The sequence below is a fragment of the Theropithecus gelada genome, chromosome 17 (genome assembly GCF_003255815.1).
Source record: "Theropithecus gelada isolate Dixy chromosome 17, Tgel_1.0, whole genome shotgun sequence".
Taxonomy (NCBI): Eukaryota; Metazoa; Chordata; class Mammalia; order Primates; family Cercopithecidae; genus Theropithecus; species Theropithecus gelada.
This window is the reverse complement of record NC_037685.1, coordinates 44,659,862-44,676,029: the sequence shown is the minus strand read 5'-3', so window position 1 is coordinate 44,676,029 and position 16,168 is coordinate 44,659,862.

Sequence of the window (16,168 nt, the reverse complement as noted above, 5' to 3'; positions counted from 1 at the left end):
ATTCTCCTGCAGAAGTAATTACTACGCACTTACTATGGCCATAGGATAGGTTTGATGAAATTGCAAATCTGATGAAGTTACATTTTGTGATAGACTGCAGTAAGCCTTAAAAAGATATTCTCCACTTTTACTTTCTATTCTCACATATTCAACCTAAAGTTAACCCTCAAAACTGGGAAAAGCTTTATGGCAACAACAGAGGTTCCCATAGAAGTGGAATGTCACCCATCTGGGGACCAGCCTGCCTAGGTTGGCTGCAGGAAACACCTTTCGTCATATCCACATAAATCACTGTCCCTTCTGGTGGTCCCAGGTGTCCCGCTGAGGAAATTTCTGCCTAGTCTTTTATTTGAATTCAGGAATATGGCCTTCCCTCATTTCCTTGGCTGAGAATCTAATGTCTAAACCGTACATTCTGAGATCCCTATTGGTCTTGTTTTTGAACTCTCTTGTTCTCAGTCTTTCATTAAAAGTTGACCTAGCACTACTGATTTTGCAATCAAGCTTTATATATTCTGCTTTCTTTCTGAGTCGACACATCCTTAAATATTCACTCAATTATTTACAGTTCTGCCATCCAGCTACCTGAAACACACATGCCCTCGTCACTAATCATACATCTTTCCTTTGGAGCACACATGCATTGTATTAGCACCTTGAACAACCCACTTCAAGCTGTCTTCTCCTAATTTAAGACTTATGATACCTGATTCCTTCTATGCCTTTGAGGATGTGCTATTCTTACCACCTTTTTCACTCAGGAAAATTTTTCTCTTGTTTACACCGGTCTTTTTGTTGTTCAAAATATTAACTCTTAGCTCAGGGCTGCAAGAAAATTCCTGCCGGAGACTATTTGATTAGTGAAACAAGCACACTCTATACTGTTTTCTTAGTTTCTTTGTTTAGCCCTGTATTTCTCCATATTATTTGACCTTGAAGCTGCCATTCTGCCTGCAGATTATTTCTAAGTTGCTGACACCATTATATGCAATCAAAACAGACAAGGTGAAATAACTTAGCCCCAGTCATGACTCGTATTACGCCTGTTGTTCTTCACATAGCCATGAATAAGCCTACTTATATAGTAGATGCATGTTAATATCTATTTGACATTACTAGTAAATCAATCATGTCACATGTATTTATTAAAATATCTTTAATTGTACTCACTCTGTCCCACAATCTGCAGTCAAACAAAACACTTTTCCCTGCCCAATACAATAGGGAGACAAGGATTAGCAAATCTAAAATAACAGAGTATTGTAATATTTAACAAATATAAATATTCATGAAATAATGGGCAATAAACTAAAATTGCAACCAAATTTAGTGGAAAAGACAATCTAGGAAGACTGAAGGATTCAGGAAAACTATACAGACAAGTGAGAAATAAAACCAGGGCTGTTCTGCAAGTTTTTTTGATATCTTGTAATTTGGTAGAGAGATTGCTATGATAGGTGCAAATCTTTGTTTTGTGTTTTTCCTAGAGTTGCTGTACTCCTCTTGCACAGCCTTGCTACCATTATCCCAAGGCAGCTATCCTTAGCATTTACACGATATCTGACCTTAGAAAAACTATGGGGGCATGGGAATATCATGGGCAAGTGGCCTTGAGAGTCTCTCCCTTGGGACATTTTTGATCTTCCTGATCCTTTTTTAATTTAATAATAAGGCACGTAAAAACTACCTGGGCATTTGTTAACATCAAGATCCCCATCACAACCACAAATATTCTAATATGTTTTGGGTGAAACCCCCAAATCAGTACTTTTAATTCCAATACTGAGGGTCTATGGCTCTTTGAATGAACACCACACATGGGACAAACTTCTAATCACCATGTTCATTCCTGGTTGTAACATGTTTTATTAGCATACTTGACCTTCAAGTCTGGCAAGAAATCTTGTCATTATTATCTTTAATTGTATGTGTCAACACTACTTGCGGCAGTTTCTCCCAGTTCTTTTAAAGAGAAGAATAGGCTGTATTTTCTATGTGTGTTTCATAGACTCTGGCAACCATGACTCTGTGGAGTGTTCTGCTGAGAACCAGAGTTCCATCCTTGAAGATGACTGGAACGTAATGGAGTTAAACAAGTGAACGTGACTCTCAGCTTGTAGGTTGCCTCAGAATAAGAATACGAATTTGCCTAAAGCTTATTAAGAATCTCCAGTAGGGGCCGGGCACAGTGGTTCATATCTGTAATCCCAGCACTTTGGAAGGCCAAGGTGGGTGGATCACAAGGTCAGGAGATCGAGACCATTTTGGCTAACACAGTGAAATCCCGTCTCTACTAAAAAAAAAAAAAAGAAAAAATTAGCTGGACAGGTGGCAGGCACCTGTAGTCCCAGCTACTTGGGAGGCAAGAGAATGGCATGAATCTGGGAGGCAGAGCTTGCAGTGAGCCGAGATCGTGCCACTGCACTCCAGCGTGGGTGACAGAGCGAGACCCTGTCTCTAAATAAATAAATAATTAATTAAAAAATAATAAATAAATAAATAAATCTCCAGAAGGAGGTTAGTATGCATATGCATCACTTCCCCAGCTAAGCTTGGGAAAAAGAGTATAAGTTTGGAAAAGGACACAACTATAATGAAGAAACTCAGACATACAAGGAACTACTGATGTTTTCTACTTTTACTGCTTTTATTTTGCATCCTTTTATCTAAAACAAATCAGCAGTGCTATTGAAAAAAAATCACCACGAATGCTGCTGAAACATAGCTGGTGGCAGGGGTATGGGTGAAGAGCCAGATTGTAATAATTTAGGCTTTAAAAGAAACTGTAGACAAAAGTAAATGAACAGGTAACTATTTGCTTATAAAACTTTATTACAGTACCACCCACAAGTCTTTAGACTGCAGTTTGCGGACCTCTTATCCAGAGTTAGATAACCAACATCCTGAGAACACTGTTATATTCTAACTTATTCCCCATATATTTTATTCCTCCATAGAATAAAAATAAGGAATAAATTCACTTTTAAAATCATATATTTATTAAAAACATGCTACAGAAAGTTCATTTACTCATTCATTCTTCAACACTTTATTGAACATCAACCGTATGCTGGGTACACAGATCTTTTCTCCCTCTCCGATTCTGGCTAGCTTCTTTTTTTCCCCTTTTCTTATTATACTTTAAGTTCTTAGATACATGTGCAGAACATGCAGGTTTGTTACATAGGTATACACGTGCGACGGCGGTTTGCTGCACCCATCAACCCGTCATCTACATTAGGTATTTCTCCTAATGCCATCCCTCCCTTAGCCCCCCGACCCCTGGACAGGCCCCAGTGTGTGATATTCCTCTCCCTGTATCAACGTATTCTTATTGTTCAGCTCGCACTTATGAGTGAGAACGTGTGGTATTTGGTTTTGTCTTCCTGTGTTAGTTTGCTGAGAATGATGGTTTCCAGCGCTTCATCCATGTCCCTGCAAAGGACATCAACTCATCCCTCCCTTTTCTTTTTCTTTTTTTTTTTTTTTTGAGACAGAATCTCACTCTGTTGCCCAGGCTGGAGTGCAGTGGTGCCACCTAGGCTCACTACAGCCTCTGCCTCTTGGGTTCAAGAGATTCTCATGCCTCAGCCTCTTGAGTAGCTGAGACTACAGGGGTGTGCCACCATGCCTGGCTAATTTTTGTATTTTTAGTAGAGACAGGGTTTCACCATATTGGTCAGGATGGCCTCACTCTCCTGACCTCATGATCTGCCCACCTTGGCCTCCCAAAGTGCTGGGATTATAGGTATGAGCCACTGTGCCCTGCCAAATTCATCCATTTCTATGGCTGCATAGTATTCCATGGTGTATATGTGCCACATTTTCTTTATCCAGTCTATCACTGATGGGCATTAGTGTTGGTTCCAAGTCTTTGCCATTGTGAACAGTGATGCAATAAATGTACATGTCCATGTGTCTTTATAGTAGAATGATTTATAATCCTTTGGGTATAAACCCAGTAATGGGATTGCTGGGTCAAATGGTATTTCTGCTTCTAGATCCTTGAGGAATCACCACAATGTCTTCAACAATGGTTGAACTAATTTACACTTCCACCAACAGTGTAAAAGTGTTCCTATTTCTCTACATCCTCTCCAGCATCTGTTGTTTCCTGACTTTTTAATGATCGCCATCCTAACTGACATGAGATGGTACCTCATTGTGACTTTGATTTGCATTTCTCTAATGACTAGTGATGATGAGCTTTTTTGCATATGTTTGTTAGTCGCATAAATGTCTTCTTTTGAAGACAAATGTCTGTTCATATCCTTCGCCCACTTTCTGGCTAGCTTCTTACTAATTGTGAGAACATAGTTAACATCTCTGAGTGTTGGTTTGGAATGAAGACAGATACATTAAAAGATTTGTATGAGGGATTTTAGCAGTGGCTACACTATCATCTCATCTTCAGTTTGTAGCGAGTTCCCACTTCTTTGTGAGCTTGAACATATGAAACAGATGACTTTTAAACTAAGTGAAGACCTTTATGTTTATCAATGGCCTTTCTGTTTTGTTCCATTTGAACCAGGAATTTCGGGGGCTTTTCCATGGTTACCTCCATAACCATATCACTAAGATTGTAAAGAAGAAACTGCCAGATTCTTCCTAATATCATTTATAACACCTTATAGAGGTCATAGCCCAAATTAGAGCTTCACCAAATATTTGAGGAAAGGATTAATATCTATTGTTTTAATCTATTTGGATGATCTCAAATTCAAGGTCTCTGAAGCAAAATGTGATCTATAGACTACTTTGATGAGCATAACACATGTTCTCATTTCTTAATTGATGTGTTTATTTCCATAGTTTTAGAAATCTTATTCATTTTGCAAAATATATGGTGAGAAAAATGGCTATGAAATACGATCTTGGCAGAGCAAGGATAGACCTAAATGATATATTGATTTTTTTCATTAACTTTCTAGTAAAGCTGACAAAAGACATTCGCTATCATTAACTACTCATAGAAAAATGAGAACTGAAAAGGTGAAAATGGGGCATATTAAGAAATTTAATGATTTGGAAGATATGTAATAGTTGATTCCATTTCAGTATAGAAAACTTCTTTGCCTCTCTCTTATAATGCTTGTTGTGGAAATGTTCTTATATGATACAGAACAGATTGCATTTTGTTTTTTGTAGAGTTGATCACTTGGACAAGCAATTTATTTTCTGAAAATGAAGTAAAATCTATTTAAACCTTAATGAACGTAAGGCCCAATCTTTACATTTTACCTGAGGGAGATATACACGCATTTTTAAAAATGAATCATTAAACGGAAATGTATAAAATAGAAGTAATCTTTGTTGATATAGAAAAATAAGTAGATTGATGATCACATTCTGTTGAATGAGCACATTCATAAACACTCCGATACTCAGGTTCTCTCATTATTTTTCTTGCAGGAGATGGATGTCAAACCAATCTTCCACAAATCTCACCTGAGGTTAGGTTTAAGCAGGATTCATTCTTTGTAAAGTGAACAGTTTTTGATGGGTTGTAAAGAGCCTTAATTTCCTTTTAAGATTTCCAGCAGTAATTGGCAGAAATAACACATTCTTCTCATAATTATATTTATATCTCTGTAGTTCCTAAATGGTATTTACTATATTTCCTACCCAGGAGGGATTTTTTTTCTTCCCTAAATGTACTCAAACAATAGGTCAAAAGCTCGGAACAATTAAAAAGCCCTATTTGATATAATTTCCTGCAACAAGGCTTCCCTTTCCACATCTTTATCATCGTGTTTAGCAATGATGGTGGAAGAAAAGTGGAGTACCATTTCCTGTGACTTCTTCATTCACCGCCTCACATTAGAATTAAGAGCAATTGTACTGTTGTCTACACTGACCTCTTGAATAAAGTTCAAAGTGGACATAACTCTTTCAAAACCATTTTTTAAAGTTTACAGTACTTTCTTTCTTTCATTGTTCTAAAATATACACATTTCTCGAAGTATTTCCAGAATTTGACTGTCTGTCTCTTCATATGTGACTTGTCCTACCTAAGGGTTCCAGGGAGTAGGAGCTCTGATTAACTCTTACATGTAATATATGGAGGACAAACATCAGAGGGCAATCTGGCCAATTCATCAAAGTATACAATGTGAATACCTTTTTGCCCTGCAATTCTACCTATGGGAATTTATCTTGCTGAAACATAAACATAAGTGGCAGAGATATATCCGTAAGGATGGTCATTAAAGCATTTCAATGGCAAAAATGGGAACCATGCCAACTCTATGGCAGTAGAAGGAGGGTTAAATAAATGATGGTGTATCCAAACAGTGGACTACTAGGTAGGCATTTTGGAAGTCCAGGAAAGATAGGGAAAGGCGGTCTTTATAGAACATTAAGTAGAGAAAGTAACTTAATGAGAAAACATACAGGTTACAAACTAAAAGTTCTCCCAGGGCCCGGCCAGGTAACATCAGAACAGATGTGGCCCATGTCAATTATTGTCCTGTGTTCTTCTTGGCACAAGGAGAAGGCTAGGTGCACTGAGCAAAATGCCCTCCCAGCACCCATTAATTGTTGCCATGCAGGTAGCAGTGCCCTATTTTGTCAGATATTTAGATTTTTCAAGAGAAGGGAACTAGATTCAGGTTTTTTTTTTTTTTTTTTTTTTTTTTGAGACGGAGTCTCGCTCTGTCACCCAGGCTGGAGTGCAGTGGCCGGATCTCAGCTCACTGCAAGCTCCGCCTCCCGGGTTTACGCCATTCTCCTGCCTCAGCCTCCCGAGTAGCTGAGACTACAGGCGCCCGCCACCTCGCCCGGCTAAGTTTTTGTATTTTTAGTAGAGACGGGGTTTCACCGTGTTAGCCAGGATGGTCTCGATCTCCTGACCTCGTGATCCGCCCGTCTCGGCCTCCCAAAGTGCTGGGATTACAGGCTTGAGCCACCGCGCCCGGCCAGATTCAGGTATTAATGTATACTCTTGGGTGTGTGTTTAATGTTTTCATTTCATTTAAATACTTTCAGATACAGTGTTAGCCAAGCAAAACATGTGTGTAGGCAAATCTTGGCCAGGCCACGATTTGTTACCCCTGCTGTCTAGACATTAAAAAATGTAGAAAGTTATACATCTAACCATGACAGTGATAAGTTCTGCAGAGTAGGTTTGGAAATCAGATGACAAAATGACATTGTAATTTATACACTCCTGTATTGTTTGATCTTGTTTCACTGCACATACATACATGGTATATTTTCTGTGTTCATACTATTAAAAAATCCCATAAAGTCCCATGTTATAAGGAGAAAAAAGTAATTTAGGGCGTGAGGCACCATCTCTATCTCTGTGACTTAGGCAATTTACTCCAACTTTCTATAACTCAATTTCTTCATTTGCATAGGGGGATTAAAAAGGTATGCCTTGTGTATTAGTAAGAATTATGTAGCATGATATTTACAAGTGCTTTGTATGTAGTTCTTGCTTTGTGAATGTTCAAACCAACCATTATTTGGTGATGCCAAGAAGCAAGTGAAGAATGAGAAGAGACTATTTTAAATTAAGATTGTTAAAATGTGTTTCTTCATTCAGCTGGCAACGAATACCAAAATATGTGTCTACACTCAAGAAGGATTTGTCTACATTAAAGATTAAATAGTTCCATAATTGTTTTCTTAACATAACTACGGACTTGGGAAATATTACTAGTCTTTTTATTGGCTTTTTTAGTAAATCATTTCAATTATGCTTTGCTCTTTAAGAAGTTACCCTAATTTAATAGTGGGTAAAAAGCAATGTAGTATATCCCATTCAAAATGCTTACAACTGCAGCCATGGCCTTTGTCAGTTTTCTGGAGGTATGAGAGAGGCTTTCTTTATTAAAGAATCTGGTCCCCTTAAACACTTTCACATTCAAGTGAGTTATCAAAAACAGAAAAAAAAAAAAATAAGGTTGGAGGCTTCTTAATATAAGGGGAATAACCTAATTTTGAATATAGACTTTTTTTCTCAGTGAAACTAAAATACAAATTAAGAAATTAATGTAATTATTTTTGAATGTAAAAATAACCCCTTAACACTACTTCCCACCTATTGCTTTAACCCAGAAAAGTCTTCCTGTGAATGTTGTTTTCCATAATAACACTAATATCCATCTGAAGGGGAAGAAAAACGACAACAACAACAAAAAAAACAATATGAGTATTGCTCTTTGCAAGAAATCCGGAACAAAGTTTGAAAAACAAAGGATAATTTACACAAAAACACACACAGCCTCAAAAACAGAAACAAATGCACAAAACATAATGACTACCTGCAATTAATCAATCAGATATTTTTAAAACATCCAGTGACATTCTAATGGTGGGAGCTTAAATATTATGTAAGAAGATCTATCACTTTACCTCAGCCACAAGAGAATACGGACTTTTCCACACGAGAAATACCACCTGTTCATTCACACTTACTACGTTTTTGTGGAAGTTGTGAAATTGCAAAAACTTGTGATACAGCGAAAAGTTTCCTTCAGTATCCTTAGGAAACACCTCAGCTCTCCAGATAGGCCTCCTGCAAAAGAACTGCATTGGGGTGCTGTCTTGGGGGCCCACAGGGTTCCTGGCTTAAGAGCCAATGCCACCATTGCTAGGCAATTACTTATGCTGTGTCATGTCCCCTGATGGTACCCTCCGCCCTGTAGCCTTCAATCTTTCTGTCAGAAAATGAGCAAGGCTTTGAAATCAGAGCATCACGAGACTGCATTCTGAATCCACCTCTTACTGGGTACGCGGTCTACAGAGGTGAGGAGTTTACACACTCTGACACCAAGTTTCCCGATCTAGGAAACTGGCTCATAATTCCCACCTTGTAAGGTTGTTCTAAGTGTTAAAAAAATACATATACAGTCTCTGTTGTATTGTAGCTGCTCGACTGAACATATTATTGTATCATTGTTGCTATAATATGTAAGAGTACATGAAGCCACATTTAATTCTTCTATTGGACAAATACTGTCATTTTAAACATTATATTAATGCATTTTAAAAAGTCAGTTGCTAAGAATTTATGGCCAAGTATGGCTATTAATATACTCAGAGGCCAGGTGCGCTTGCTCACGCCTGTAATCCCAGTACTTTGGGAGGCCGAGGTCGAGAGTTCGAGACCATCCTGGCCAACATGGTGAAACCCTGTCTCTACTAAAAATACAAAAATTAGCTGAGTGTGGTGGCACATGCCTGTAGTCCCAGCTACTCAGGAGGCTGAGGTAGGAGAATCCCTTGAACCTGGGAGGCAGAGGTTTCCGTGAGCCGAGATCATGCCACTGCACTCCAGCATGGACCACGAGGTTCTATCTCAAATATGTATATATGTACACACATAGAAGAGCAGAGGTTCATTAGGTTCAGACACTAGTTGGAAGGAGTCCAAAAGGACTAAACTGAAGGAGGTAAAGAAACTAGCTGAAAGGACTGTGAGTTCCTTCTATCATCTTAAGAATGATAAAATAATAACAACTAACAAACCTTTAATCATTTTACATGAGGCAGAATTCTAACTGCTTTGTGATATTAATTTATTTAATCATCCCAGCAATCTTATGTTGTGATTTATATTATTATACCTATTCTACAGCTGAAATAAAAATTAGGCACCAAGAAGTTCATTTATTCATGCATAATGGTGGAAATAACAGCAAGATTCCTATTCGCATGAAACTTACACCATATCTTGACATAAAGACAACAAACACAGAAGCAGCAACAAGAAAATACATATATATGTATAATGTCTGGAGGAGGTAAGTTTATGGAGGAGAAAGAAAGCAGAATGAGGACTCAGAGGGTGATGAGGCTGCCACAGCATCAAGGCTGGCCAATCAATGCTGCCCTACTACTAAGGCGAAACTTGAATAAAAGCCAGAATCATATGAGGGGACAAACTGGGCAGATGCCATAATGAAGAGCCTTGTGGGCAAAGAGAAGTGCATGTGCAGTGACCTCAAGGCGGCGTCTGTCTGCAGAGGGCAAGAAGTTCATGTGGCTGGAGCAGAGTGAGTGAGAGTTTGTAGCAAAGACTGAGATCAGATGAGAAACAAAACAAAAGAAAACAAAACAAGAAGCCTCACCAGGCAGAGTCTTAAATTCGTTGAAGGACGGGGAATTTTATTTTGGATAAGATGATGAGCCATTGAAGGCTTTGGGGCAAAATAGAGACTGAAACCAACATTAAAATAGTAACAGGTTGGGTATGACATTGTAATGGTGGGCACATGTTGTTATCCATTTGCTAAAACCTGTTGGATGTCCAGCACCAAGAGTGAACCTTAATCGAAACCTGGGCTCTGGGTGATAACGATGTGTCAGTGACTGTAACCAATGGGGCACTTCGGCCTGAGATGTTGATTGTTGGGGAGGTTGTACCCGTGGGGACAGGGAATATATGCGAACTCTCTGTTCTTTCTCTAGAAATTTTCTATAAACCTAAAACTACTTTAAATATAAAGTCTATTTAAAAGAATAATAACTGGAAGTCTTATAGACATTAAGCCATAGGGGGAAAAATAGAATCAGAAAGACAATTTAAGAGATTATGGTAATTGTCTAGGTGAGAAATAATGTTGTCTTTTATAAGATAACAGGTATGAAGGTTTTATGAAGTGTTAGATTCTGGACCTATTTTGAAAATAGAACTGATGGTATATATTTTTTAATAGGTTGAATGAATTGTATAAGAGAAAGTAAGGTGTTAAGAATGGCTTCAAGGTTGTTGGTCTGAGAGTCTTAAAGACTTGAGATGCCATTTACCAACAGAGGAGAATTGAGGAGAAGATCAGTTTTAGGGAGGTAGATGAAGAGTTTGGTTTTGAGCGAAAGTTGGAGACATGGCACACTTGAGAAGCAAAGGAAATCCTGCAAGGTCACCTAGGTTTGTAAATAGCAAAGCTAAGACTAGGACCAGAGAACGTAAACAGAGAAACCGACTCTTACTGCAAGGTTTATTATGCCTTAGCCACCTTTCAGCAGCACTGAATATAAGTTTTTATATATAAACACAACAAATGTTCAGCGGCTGGAGGGAAAAGACTTCATGAGACCAAGAATTGTATGTTGGTCTCATTGACTGATCTTTTCCTAATACCTAACATACAGTCTGGCGTGTATTCACAAAAATAAAAATATATATATTTTTTATTTTATTTTATTTTTACTTTTATTTGAGATGGAGTCTCGCTCTGTCGCCCAGCCTGAAGTGCAGTGGCGCAATCTCGGCTCACTGCAAGCTCTGCCTCCGAGTTCAAAATAAAAATATATTTTAAAAATTCTTTAATTCATAGATTTTTTTTAAAAACCTGAAATAGAACTCTGTCAGACGTGAAAAGTTGAGCAAGGTGCTAGAAACAGATACAGTAAATTTTATTTTATATTGGAGAGTTCAGACAAGTAACTAATAGCCTTTTTGTGTGATTAACTCAGAAATCTGAGAATATACTTCTTATTCAAGATAATTAAGACTTTAGTCAAGAACAACACAAAGCAAATTGTACATTTTTTCAATAAGTTAAAATTCTGGGTGAGTTATGAAGGATTAATAATTTGTTAGAGGAAAAAACAACAAGTTTATGAAAGAAGAAAAATGTCTCAGAAATAAGTTCATGCTGGTAACTATACAATAAATATTCAAACTGAGAAAAATTTTTTCCAACAAAGATAATTTTTTTTCAACAAAGATAATGGAAAGTTACTGTTTTGTTACGAATACAGCAAATACAGCTAGATAAACTGATAATGTACTAGGAAAGATATAGAATGCAAATCAATAAACTCAAAATAATAGTTGTCTAATGCCCTATCTGCTGGTGCTGGGCAGGTTGGCCTAGCTGGAAGGAGTGTCCCAGGTAAACTCCAGCTGTGTAGCATGTGAAACCCTAAAAAGACTTTGCAGATAACATACCACAGTCTGGCAAAAGTGCTTTCAGTCTCTGGAAAGGCATAACTCCCCAAGACTCAATTGCTGGATCATGAGCCATGAAATTGCTATCCAGAAAAATAACTGCAAGAAACCGTTCAGCTGGACATAGGAAGAGGACACTAGCAAAGAGCATTTTCCACACCTAGGCTTCTACAACAGGGCATTGTGTTGTGGGAAGGGTCCAGATTCAATTAATGGCACAGAGGAGAAATAGGCATAATTCAGAAACAGAATGTAATTGACAAATCATTATGAATAAATGCTTAATGGCACTAATAACAAAAGGAAAACAAACTAGAATCTCATTCATCATCCATTCATTCATTCCACACATGACTTTTGAATATCTTTTATGTGCACATACTGGGAATACAGCAATGAATAAAATCAACAGAGACCTCTACCATCGTAAAGCCCATGTTATTGTAGGATACAATAAAAATTACACAAACAAATAATACATTATTTGATGTTAGATGGTATGAAATGCAAGAGAGGAAGAGGGAACAGGGCAGGTGTGCGGGGAAGGGCTGTTACACCTGTGAATGGCAGGTGTAGCAGTTCTAAGTAGGATGAAAGGAGAAGGCTTCCAGGAGAAGATGACGTATGTTGAAAGACCTGAAACTGTTTTGTTGTATAATGTTGGTGAAACACACAATGGACTCTGAGCTTAGAATCTGACTGTGTTGGGGTAGGCACCTCACTGCATACTGTGTTATAATTTCCTTATTTGCACCTCAGGGATAACCCCTTCAGTTGTTGAGAATTTAAGAAAGAATTCAATATCGTGTCACAGGCAACAAGCAAGAAAGTTTAGTTTTCTTGTTTTTTGTTAGAAAACGATTGCAGATTTTTAAAAAGGATAATGTTTAATGCTAATAAGCACAGAGCAATATCTTGGTAAAGATAGGGCACAATTAATACAATGAAGGGGAAATTTGTGCTAGTTAGGATGTTTTCAGATCCATACAACTGAAATTCCAACTAAACAATGAAGAACTTTATAAATTCATGACAGGAAACCTGGAGTTAGGGTGGCCATCCCATCAGGGCTGGTTTATATGGAGGTCAAGGTGCACGAAGGCCTGGAGTTCTCTAAATGGCTTCTCTTTTCTATCCTTAGTGTTGACCTTTCTGAAGACCTGGAGCAGAAGGGTGACCTTGTATCGTGGAAAGACACTATTTAGGGCTATGCTCGTCAACACAATGGCCACTATGAGGCTATTTACATGCAAATTAAACAAAACTCAATAAAATTCAAAGTTCAATCTATATATTGCTGATAGAGTGATAAAATTCTAATTATTTTTTGTCTTACTTTTATTTTCTGTTTTTTTTTCTGATTTAAACTATATTCTCTGAGAAATAACCATTAAAAAATACACACCCACATAACACACACAATACACACAGACATCATTAAAATAAATATATTCTCAACTAGTATAATATGGAAGGATTCTTCTTAATTCATATGGGAAGAAAGAATATTACATGTTGAATATTATTACAACAGAGAAAAATATGGTCACAGAATAAGATTGGAAATAACTTTTAGATATTTTAACAGTGAAACTTTGTTAGCAGTACAATTATTAGTGACAATTCTTCCTACCTTTCCTCATTTTATTAAGTGTATGTTATTGCTATGCTAGAACATTTTAAAAAATATTTAAAAAGGAACAAGTGTGTAATTTAGGAATACTGCCTTTTACATTTCTGGGCTCATATGCAACTGTTTCACAATTAGCCTTGTCAATTCCTCTGGCATAAAAAATAACAAACAAGGCCCTTATTGCTTTAATTTTGAACCGACAATGTCAATTTTTTTTGTATCTTGCATATTACAATGGTAGACTATTTGATAACCAAAGGCTTAATATCTTACAAAACTTACCCTTTTTGAATAGATTTGTGTTTTAGCAAGGAACAAAGTTACACATAAATTTGAGGTTTTGAAAGTGAGCTTCGCAGAAGCCTAGGGCTTGCTGGAAGGTCCCTGTGTGTCCTTAGGAGGGGATCGGTCAGGCCAGCTGGAGAGGGGAGGAAAGGGCTTTGAGCCTCCAACCACCCACTTTCCCCCGAGCAGCTGGACTTTCCTCTGCTATCTTCTACATTTGATTGCTGTGTAATTTTACATTTAGGAAAAAGTTGTATCTCAATATGTAGAAAGTCAGTGTTTTAAATGATGGAATGACTATCCAGGGATCAGATTTCTATCTTGCAGAGTAACTGCTGAGAGGAATTTGAGGGAACGCTGTGGTTCTTTACATCTGGACTGGTATGCAGCCTGCTCCTCTGTTTGTTTGTGTACAAGTCAGACCTCCTCCCCTAGTTACTGGGTGCACTAGTGACTGTCACAAGGCAGTCTCCCTGGTGGCAGTCTGCCAGCTCCCTCCCAGAAGCAGGTGTAGACCATTTCCTCACATTTTGAGCTCTGCTCTGTATCCACAGCTCTAAGAAACTGAAAAAATGGAAGCCTGATGGCAGAGCTCAAAATGTGAGGAAACGGTCTACACCTGATTCTGGGCTCTTTTTAAATTAACACATGCAGTGTTCAGCATTGCAAGCATTGAGGGCTGCACAAAAAAAGACTAAGGTGGCTGGGAGTGGTGGCTCATGCCTGTAATCCCAACGCTTTGGGAGGCCTAGGTGGGCGGATCACTTGGGGTCAGGAGTTTGAGACCAGCCTGGCCAACACAGTGAAAAATCATCTGTACTAGAAATACAAAAATTAGCTGGGCATGGTGGCATACACCTGTAATCCCAGCTATTTGGGAGGCTTACACAAGAGAATTACTTGAACCTGAGAGGCAGAGGTTACACTGAGTGGAGATCACACCACTGCACTCCAGCCTGGGAGACACAGCGAGACTGTCTCAAAGAACAAAACAAACAAACAAACCAACAAAAAGGCTAAGGCATGCCTCTCACAATGTCAAAGCTTACATTTCATTCAGAGTAAAGGTGAAGCATGTAGGCAGCATAAAATAAAGGGCTAGTGTTAAGATGTTTTAAATAAATGAAACAGAAATCCAAACCTAACTAATAAGGAACTTTTTATAAACACTTAACAAGGTTAGAGTAACCATCTGGGCTGGTTTGTTTAGAGGTTCAATGATGCACCAAGGATGTGGGATTTTTCCATTGCTCCTATGCAGTGTTTATTTTTGGTTTCTTCTGCCTGCTTGTAATACAACAGTGACCTTATATCCAAGCATGATGCTATCTAGAAATATACTCTTCAGAGTCATCATCACTAGCCATACATGGCTATTTACATTAAATTAATCAAAATTAACAAAATCAAAGTTCAGTTATCCAGTGGAATTAGTCACATTTTAAAGCTAAACAACCACATGTAGCTAGTGGCCATCATATTGGACTGCACAGATGTAGAGGATTTACATATTTTCAAGGAGCTCTGTTAAACAGCAGTGGATTTTGGCAAAAAAGGAAAATTACGTTCCTGTGGTTCTTTCTTAAGAACCAGGACATTTCTCAGAAGCTTCTGAGAAGACCTATCTTTATGGTTCTTTTACCATTAATTCTCATGTCCATTCTGGAGCAAAACCTTAACAAGACAAGGGATTATAGCAGGACCTGCTAATTTACCACAGACATAGGGGCAGAGCTTATATCCCCCTAGTTACATAGCTGCAATGGTATGACTGTGTTTCAATAATACTTTATTTATATAACCAGGTAGTGGGCCAGATCTGACCCTCTGCGCATAGTTCATGGACCCCTGTTTTAATTCACGAGTCTAAAATCAATAGTCAGAGCCATTGGTTTATATTTTAAAAATCAATAACAATTTTCTTCTCATGCTCCCATCTTGCTATGCATATTCAATCAGAGTTCTAGGCTATGGTTTTCAATTTTAAAAGCTGGGTTGGGTATATTTGAAACTCAAAGCATAAACATTTGTCAAATCATTCACGGGGTCTGGAAAGGGTATTCTGAAAGTTAATTCTTAATGATGAAAAAATAGCATAGATAAGCATGATTTGAAAAGATAAACAGAGAATGTAAGTTATTTTAACTACCATACTTCTAAATAACTAATATTGAGAAGAGCTACATAAAATTGCTATCCTTTAAAGAAATATTGGCAGTGTGCTACAATGCCACCTATTACAAATAGTTATATATCGACAATTTATATTATAGTTCCTGTATGTGAGTACCTAGACCAATGCTGACTTCTAAGATTGGTCAACTGATTTCTGACTATGCCCACAC